This window comes from Eutrema salsugineum, unplaced genomic scaffold, assembly GCF_000478725.1.
Source record: "Eutrema salsugineum unplaced genomic scaffold, Eutsalg1_0 scaffold_12, whole genome shotgun sequence".
Lineage (NCBI taxonomy): Eukaryota > Viridiplantae > Streptophyta > Magnoliopsida > Brassicales > Brassicaceae > Eutrema > Eutrema salsugineum.
This window is the reverse complement of record NW_006256895.1, coordinates 3,613,529-3,621,878: the sequence shown is the minus strand read 5'-3', so window position 1 is coordinate 3,621,878 and position 8,350 is coordinate 3,613,529. Positions and strand designations below refer to the sequence as shown.

The 8,350-nt window shown below is 32.0% G+C and overlaps 1 pseudogene; it reads right to left on the bottom strand.

Annotated features, from left to right (window-relative positions):
- Positions 1-796: 796 nt before the first annotated feature.
- On the bottom strand, positions 797-4,930 carry LOC112089115 (annotated as a pseudogene).
- Between the last annotated feature and the right edge of the window lie 3,420 nt (positions 4,931-8,350).

Below are 8,350 nucleotides of genomic sequence, written 5' to 3'. Positions count from 1 at the left end.
CATGGATTGATTATTAATTTGTGAGGTTTTCAAAGTAATATCTTGTTAGCTGAATGTTTTATCTCTTTCAACTATTTTCTAATCAATAATATCGATATTAAACAATAATAGATGAATATAGTTTTTCAAAAGTCAAGTCTAATTATTTATAAGACAATTGATTCAACACAGTCTTTATGGTACACTTATGGTACTGTTATTCGCTAGTTGTAAAGCCTAAAACATTCAATAAAATAGTTTTTTAAAACTATAGTGTATCATAACTAAACCTTTGTCTCAGAAAATAGTACCATAAGTGTACCTTACAAAATCCACTGTCTTAACTACTTACAATCCAATCTGTTCGAGACTGATTTATCTAAAATACATCATCGTAAACTACCAGTTTGATATATATAAAGGTAAACATTGTTCCGTATATACTCGATCGAAATAAATACAAACATAAAAAGTTGCAAATACAAAAGGTCATTATACCAAAATCTAAACTTCTATCTAGTTTCTATCATAAATGGGTCATATCAAACATAACATTTCTACATAAAAACCCAAAACAATTAACCAAATGACACTGTATTTCAAAAAACAAATAATACTTCAATTGGGTCGACATATATTGTTCAATTGAAAAATATAATAACGTCAAACGATAAACAACACCGAGCCGAATCATATAATAACCATAGAAATACAGTGACGCATTCACCCCTACATAAAACATAAAAAAAAAAAGTTTTAAATAATGAATGCATTATATTATTAACGGAACGAAGACGAAAATGAAAAACATACTTTTTTAATCATCACTATCATTTTCTAAATTCCGGAATACTTCTTTGAATACAACATTCATTGTTTGCCTTTGTGGATTACCATCTCTATCTACTATCAGTATTTTCAAGCCTTTCTTCGATGTTACCGAGATATTGCAACATATAGCTGCCCATGAGAAAACACAGGACGAGGTAAATACAAACCTACTTCAGATAACGACTATCCCTGACTTTTGTTGATGGTTATAGCGAATGCAACTGCCAACGGTAACTGTCTACGTCTTAATTTAAAAGGCAATCTTGCATCAGATGGAGTGATAAGCAATCGTGGAATAATAACTTTGTCTCCAGCTTTATCTCCGGTAATAATTCTTGCTTTTATCATGAAATCCGCCATTTTTGTAATCTGAAGTCTCGTTCCATTCATCAATCCCGCTTTAGGATCAATATTCCTGAGCAGCATCACAGGACACCCTATTTTCAATGTAATACAATGATTGGAAAGTCCAGCAACTTTTATACTGTTTAAAACTCATGACTAAAAGCGGAATTTCGCAATGCTCCGGAGTCAGCAGGATCTATAGTATCAGAACTCAGATATACTTTTGACTCACCTATGTTAATTAGTTCAAAATATTGGTATAAGTAAGAATAATATTCCAAAAACACAATCATATAAAATGAACATATTGTACTTACCAGTGATCTTTGACAACATATGTTCATTTATATTGTTCACATCTTCATTGGTTGGACAAAGTATTGCTCTTTCTTGCCAAAATTTGGCCTCTTTTTCCTCCCGAAATGATGTTTGTTCTCCGTAAATTTGTGTACATATTGCTTCGATTGGATCATGTACGTCCGTTATGAGGAACTCCTCAGGAATATCAATTATTACTTCACCGTAATTTGACTCAGCGATTTTACCTTCGCCAACATCTAAAATCCATTCAGAAAATTCCTTTAATTCATTTGCTTGCTCAACACTCAAGTCACTTGCGAGTAACCTCATGTTTTTCGTTAGCTTCATAACTTTGCAATAATCCCAGATATAGGATGCATTCAATGCAACATTAGCAACATTTCCCTTGAAGCACCATGCATGACAGGTAGAATCTGCCTGAAATCTCCACCAAATACAACAACTTTCTCACCTAAAATACCTCCTTCTTCATTCTGCATGATGTCAGATAAACTTTTATCTAACGATTCAAAGCAGTACTTACTCACCATAGGTGCTTCATCCCAAATAATAAGAGATGCTTCTTCTATCAAATTCGAAACTTCTGATCCACGTTTCATCGAACATGTAGTATATTTATCTGGGTTAATAGGTATACCAAACCGCGAATGAGCTGTCCGACCTCCTTGTAACAACAAAGATGCGATTCCACTTGATGCAACGTTTAGCACAATATCACCCTTACATCTTATTGCAGCAGACAAAAGAGACCAAAAGAAAGTTTTGCCAGTACCTCCAAATCCATATACAAAAAAAACGCCTCCTTTTTTGTTCTCAACTGCTTCAATAATCTCATCATAAATCTTCCTTTGCTCAGTGGTAAGCTTCACAATGTCTCTATCATGCATTTCTTTTAATGCCTGTCTATCATAATTTTTTCATCAATTATTAAGACATTATCATTGTTAAGCCCATCTTTTGGAGGCTTAGGCATTGATGTATAGAATTGCAACGAACTATTGTGAAATTTCAAGATCTTCTCAATCTCCAAAAGGGCAAACTTTTTCTTATCAGCATCGTCCAATATAAGACCTGCAAAACGTGTAAATTATATGTGTAATGAATTTACTAATCAGTAACAAATTAAACAATGCTTTATGGTTTAAAACAATACCGTTAAAGATGCAATAAAATAAATAAGAAAACGGTAGGGACTTTATCAAACCTGGCTGATTACAATGATGTCGCCGCATGTATTCAATATCTTCTGACAAAACTTCCCAGGTTTGTTCCCAAACATTTTCAGGCCGAGACAAACTACCAGATACAAGCATTATAACAAATAGTCGTCTTAAAATTGACCCAGTAGCAGTAAAACTCATTCTAATAATATCAGTAATATATTCCTGGTCATCTTCTAACAACCCTCTAGCATAACATGCTTCCTTGAAAGAAGGGTATACCACATCATTGTAGGATTCGATGTCATCAAATGATTCTGGACCCCTGAAAACATTAAGAAGAATCCTAACAAAATAAGCTTCTTCTAGTTTACGTGGAACATAAGTAATCCTTCCAATAGCAAAACCTCTTTTCCTTGGTTTAAACATCCAAAGTGATTTATTCCACGTATAGTAAACAGGGATTTCTCCATACGTGAGTGTTTTACATTTACCGCCTTTATGTTTAACTTAAACCAAGCCGTCATCTTTGTGTTCTTTACAACTTCCCTATGGATAACCGTTTCTACCATCTCATCGCCCTTGAAATATACCAACTGTTTGCCTGGTAAGTGAAATGAAAGGTGTTCCACGGGGGTTGTACGATTGTGGAGTGGATTTTTGAAGATTCGCCATGCAGATTCACACGCAGATACATATCTGTATAGTAAAATAGTATGTTATAAGTATACAACTAAAATATTCAATTAAATATATAGTTTTTATTCTGAAAGTAGTTCAAATATAAGTGTTGACAACGAACCTGCAGTCGAGGAAGTCTTTAATCTAATTTTTCTTCTTTGCTTGACATTCATGTGTGGAATCATAATGACTGTTATCTCCTCCATCAGCTTTCACATTCTGTGCTTGCGAAGGCTCAATCACAAACATAACACAATCAAACCCTTTATTTATATACTTATATAAGTATTTAATGGAAGAAGCTTGGTTGCACCACTCAACATTGATATGAGCTCGATAACGAAGAGACAACTTCTTGTTATAGGGTATCACAAATCTATTATCACATTTGTATCCATTTTTTTCAACGTAATCCTTGAGCTGTGACCTCCTCCTATACAAAGGAAACCTTATTTATTAATAGCTGTCGTCTCAACATGCTGTTTAGGATACATTTTTGTACAAATCCCTTGAGACATGCATGGTGATCTTGGATTAAGATCACCGCATGGACCATGAATCATCATTTATCAAACAATTCCATAAAGCTCTGACTCTTCATATCTGTCGGATATCTCAGCTGATATAACATTGTCGATTTTTTCAGGAGGAATTTTTGAAGTTGGGTCTAAAAACAATAGAATATGTGCATGCGGTAGACCCCTCTTCTGAAACTCTATGGTGTACATGGCTGAAATTACGAAAAATATATCAATTAATAAACAGTATAATATTGATATTACAAATGTCAATATTAAATAATGCCAAAGTTACTAACCAGAAACAACTTTTCCTATACCGAGTATATTATCAACAAAATCCATCATCATAGAATCTAGCTTCATTTTGAACACCCGACAAATTAGATCTGGTCTATCATCAAACCTGAGTTTTCGCTCGTTCACATACCTTATGATTTCTGGCCACTTTGGATTACATGTAAAGGTGATGAAAAGATCAGGGTACCCAAAATGTTTACATACAGACATTGCATCTAAGTAGCATTGAGTCATATATCGAGGTCCACCAGTGAATGAAGGAGGCAAATACATTTTTCTACCTTGATCACGCAAATTCTTTTTACCTTTATTTGATGCATCTTCTATTGAATCAAGATTTTTTGATCTCATGAGTGATGTCTGGTTTTTTTCAAGATAGCCGACACGATTTGCCTCTATCATAGTAAAAACATCAACCAGAAACTGCTGGAATAACCTCTTAGCCCGCAGCAAAGTGTGACATTCATTCTTTCGCTCCTGTATAGGAAATGAAAAAAACTGTCTCATGCTAATATATTCTCGTTTCCGTTTCTTCTTCCCAGTGTTTGCAAAGCATTTTTCAATGCGAATATGGAAACCATCTTCACCATACGGAAAAATCAGAGGATACTGTAGAGCAATGTATGAAGGATGAATTTCACTAATCCTTATCAGCTTGCCGCTTTGTTTCTGCAATATTATATCACGCTTACACATATCCTTATTCAGATCACCAGGGATCAACGCAGCCACTTCAGACGCAGTAGGCATATTATATATCCTTGAGTCTTTCTGGCGATCATTTATAAGTCTCATATGAAGCTCCTCGTTAGGATCCATTTTCAATCTGTCTCTAGCAGCTCAAAAATTCTTCATGTAAGGGTTCACCTTATCTAACATCTTAATCAGCCTATCAATTAATTCATTCCTGAATTGTTTATGTTTAGACACCTTCATAGGATTTTTACTTTTGCTGCAAAAAAAATATATTATTATTATAATAAAGTAATAATAAATATGAATTCAATCATTACTGTTACCTCATAATGGTCGAACGATTTTGTACTTCTTCATCGGTGTCAACAATAAATAACTGATAAAACTTCGCAACATCACCAGGATTAGGGAGCATACTTCCTATCAGATGATAATTCTCTCCGTTAAGCTGGAACATTGATGGTCCACACCCCTTTTTGATAGACCTATCTACTTTACCTCCAATAAAAGTCATTGAAAATAGCATATTGTAGGGTCTAACATTCTCGCGAAAATGTTTGCTTAGATCATCGGCTGATGTAAAAAGATGCATTAATTCCTCTGGAGAATCTCGAAGGTATGGTAGCTTTACTTGACCTTGCGAACAGCACAAAGAAAATATAAGATTCTTTGCTCTTCTTCTTTTGTTTAAACGTTCACCATACCAGAAAATTGCACCACAATAATTACACTCATATGAAGGATACCCATCATCTTTATATTCTGAATATAAAAGTAGTCCGATATTGTTATAAATTAATATGTGAATCACATAACATAAGATTGAGCGTTCGAAATAAATACCTTTATATTCGCTGAAAGGATTATTATTATTAGAGACTCATACAGAAAGAAAACGCTTTCTGCAAAATAGTAGTTAAACTCTTGACATCATAAACATAGTCTTCAGGTTCCTCATTGTCAGATGAAATTTCTTCGCCAGCTTCATTCATAATATAGTTTTCCTCATCGGACGAACCATCAAGACTGCTACAGTCAAACCGCTGTTCATAATCATACTCATCTATAAAATATATAATTGTTATTAGTTAAAAAGTATAAGTGTATATAATTGCACATTAAGTCAATACAGTAAACAAAATATTATCTTCTGAATCCCAGTATTTGTTTGGGAAGACGACATCATCATAAATATCTTTGGTATCATCAACACCAAGACTACTATAATCAACATGTCCTGACAGACGAATGTAAAACTATACGAAAAAGAAGTGAACTGTATTTTCTGGGCAGAAAATTAGTTGCAATATAAATACTTACCTTCACGATCTTGATGGTCGAGAATATTCTCGTTGTAGTTTTGATCAATCTCTTGTTTACATTTATAATCTTCAAACGAAGATATAGCATCTGTATTCCATATACAAGATGAATCTCTATTTTCTAAGAAAACAAACTTGGTTGACTTGTTACTTGAAACACAATTAGTTTATTTCTGGGATAGGTCGGCTATATACATAAAATAAAAAATTACGAAAACCAATACTTATAAAGCTACATTATATATAAAGGACCATAATACGCCAAACACATATAACTCACATGAAGATAGTGATTCTGGTTGCTTCCGCTTTCTCTTTTCTAATGTGAAAGAATTCTCTTTCCCAGTATAATTTGTTTGAGTATATAAGGCTGAATTATTGAAATAATAATGTCGCATACTAGAGTTTATTGATTTATAACTATTGTGTTAACGATAATAATATAAGATTTAAAGAAAATAGTTTCTAAACATCAATTTAAGAAAACTTACAGTTTTCCAGTCCATCACATACGGTAGGAGAAAATTGATTATGCGTTCTATTTAGGGATTCGGTATTAGTTCTGTCTACCAAAATTTGTGGAAACAGCGAATGAACTTTGATCTCGTTTTCAAAATGATTATCCACTATATCTGAGTTCTGAGTAAGAGAATTAGTAGATGATGACCCTGAATTATTAACTTGGCTGCTCCAACCAGACAACAAAGTCTTCTGTTTATTCTTCTGATCAACATGTTTAATCCTAGGTATAATTTAACCTCTCATAAAACCTCTTCGTGAAGATCAAAATATAGAAAAAAATAATGGGATTAGGGAGGGAAGATAGACTAAGAATAAAATGAAAGAGTTTAGGTTAAATTTACGGCCGCAAATCCTACAAGTGAAACAATATCTATTAATCAATTATGATATGTAAAGATTTTTTTTTTATTTCAAACTAAAAATTGATAAATGAACATAACCAATTGAAATATATTTATATGAAATTATCATTCACATATATGAATAATTTACCATAAATCAAATTATGTACATAACAATCATTGTTATTTGCCATAGATATGAGGCATCTTAAAAACATTGCCATTACAATTTCACACTGTATATTTGTTAAATATTATAATTTATTAATTGCATAATGTAAATCGTTAAGACAGTATATAATTAGGTAATTCACATATTCACTCAATATGAGTATATATTATATATGCGATCGAATTTTTCCACTATATAAAATATCATTTTTTTGTTAAAATTCATTCACTAAATTATTATATTTGTTCTGTAGGTTAAATAATGTTTCTTAATAGTTGATAAAATGTATAAGATAATAATTACATTTGACAGGTCCCACGACATTGACGTGGCTGTTTATGATTGGATATCTGTTTATTTATTATTTTTTTTATTTTTTTCTTCTCCCCATTTTTTTAAATGCTATTTTGACAAAATAATTGAATAAAATAAAATTTTTCTTTTTACATATTTCTTTTTATTTTTTTAATATTTATAATATAGCTTATATTTATATCATTTGGACACAATAAAAATCTCAAGTTTTAAATAAAAATGATAACTTTTATATGATAGAGTGATGTGGAGGGAAGAGAAAATGAGTTGGAGGATGGAAATATTGATTTGCCTTGCTATTGTAGAGTTGGGTGTGAAAAGAAAAAATGAAATAATGTGGAAAGAGAATAAAATGATGTGAAGGGAATATTGGAAGGGAAATTTCCCTTTTCGGTGAATAATATAAATGTAATTAATACTGTTTAGAAAATGAAATAAACTACTTCTTTTTGATGTGATCCTTGATAGATGTACAAAAAACATTTAGTAGAAAAACATTTCTTTTTCTTGGATGTAAAGATAGTTTTTGTACGTGTATCTGAGGACCACATGAGAGGAATAGTTGTAGAGTAGATTGTATTTGAGTGAAGAAACTTTACTTCTGCTTTTATTTATAGTCGTAAAAGTAAGGTGACTACTCACGTTTCATCTACGTGTTTCATATTCCCCAGAAGTCCGCTCTAATTAAAACATATTAACTAACAGTTGACTCAATTATCACAAATTCTCATAAAATAGCATGTACAAATAAATGAATATCTCTTCTATAAATATTGAAAAATATATTGAAAAATATAAAATAAGGTATGTACTCCGAATTAAGTGTATGATTCATCTACAATTTCTT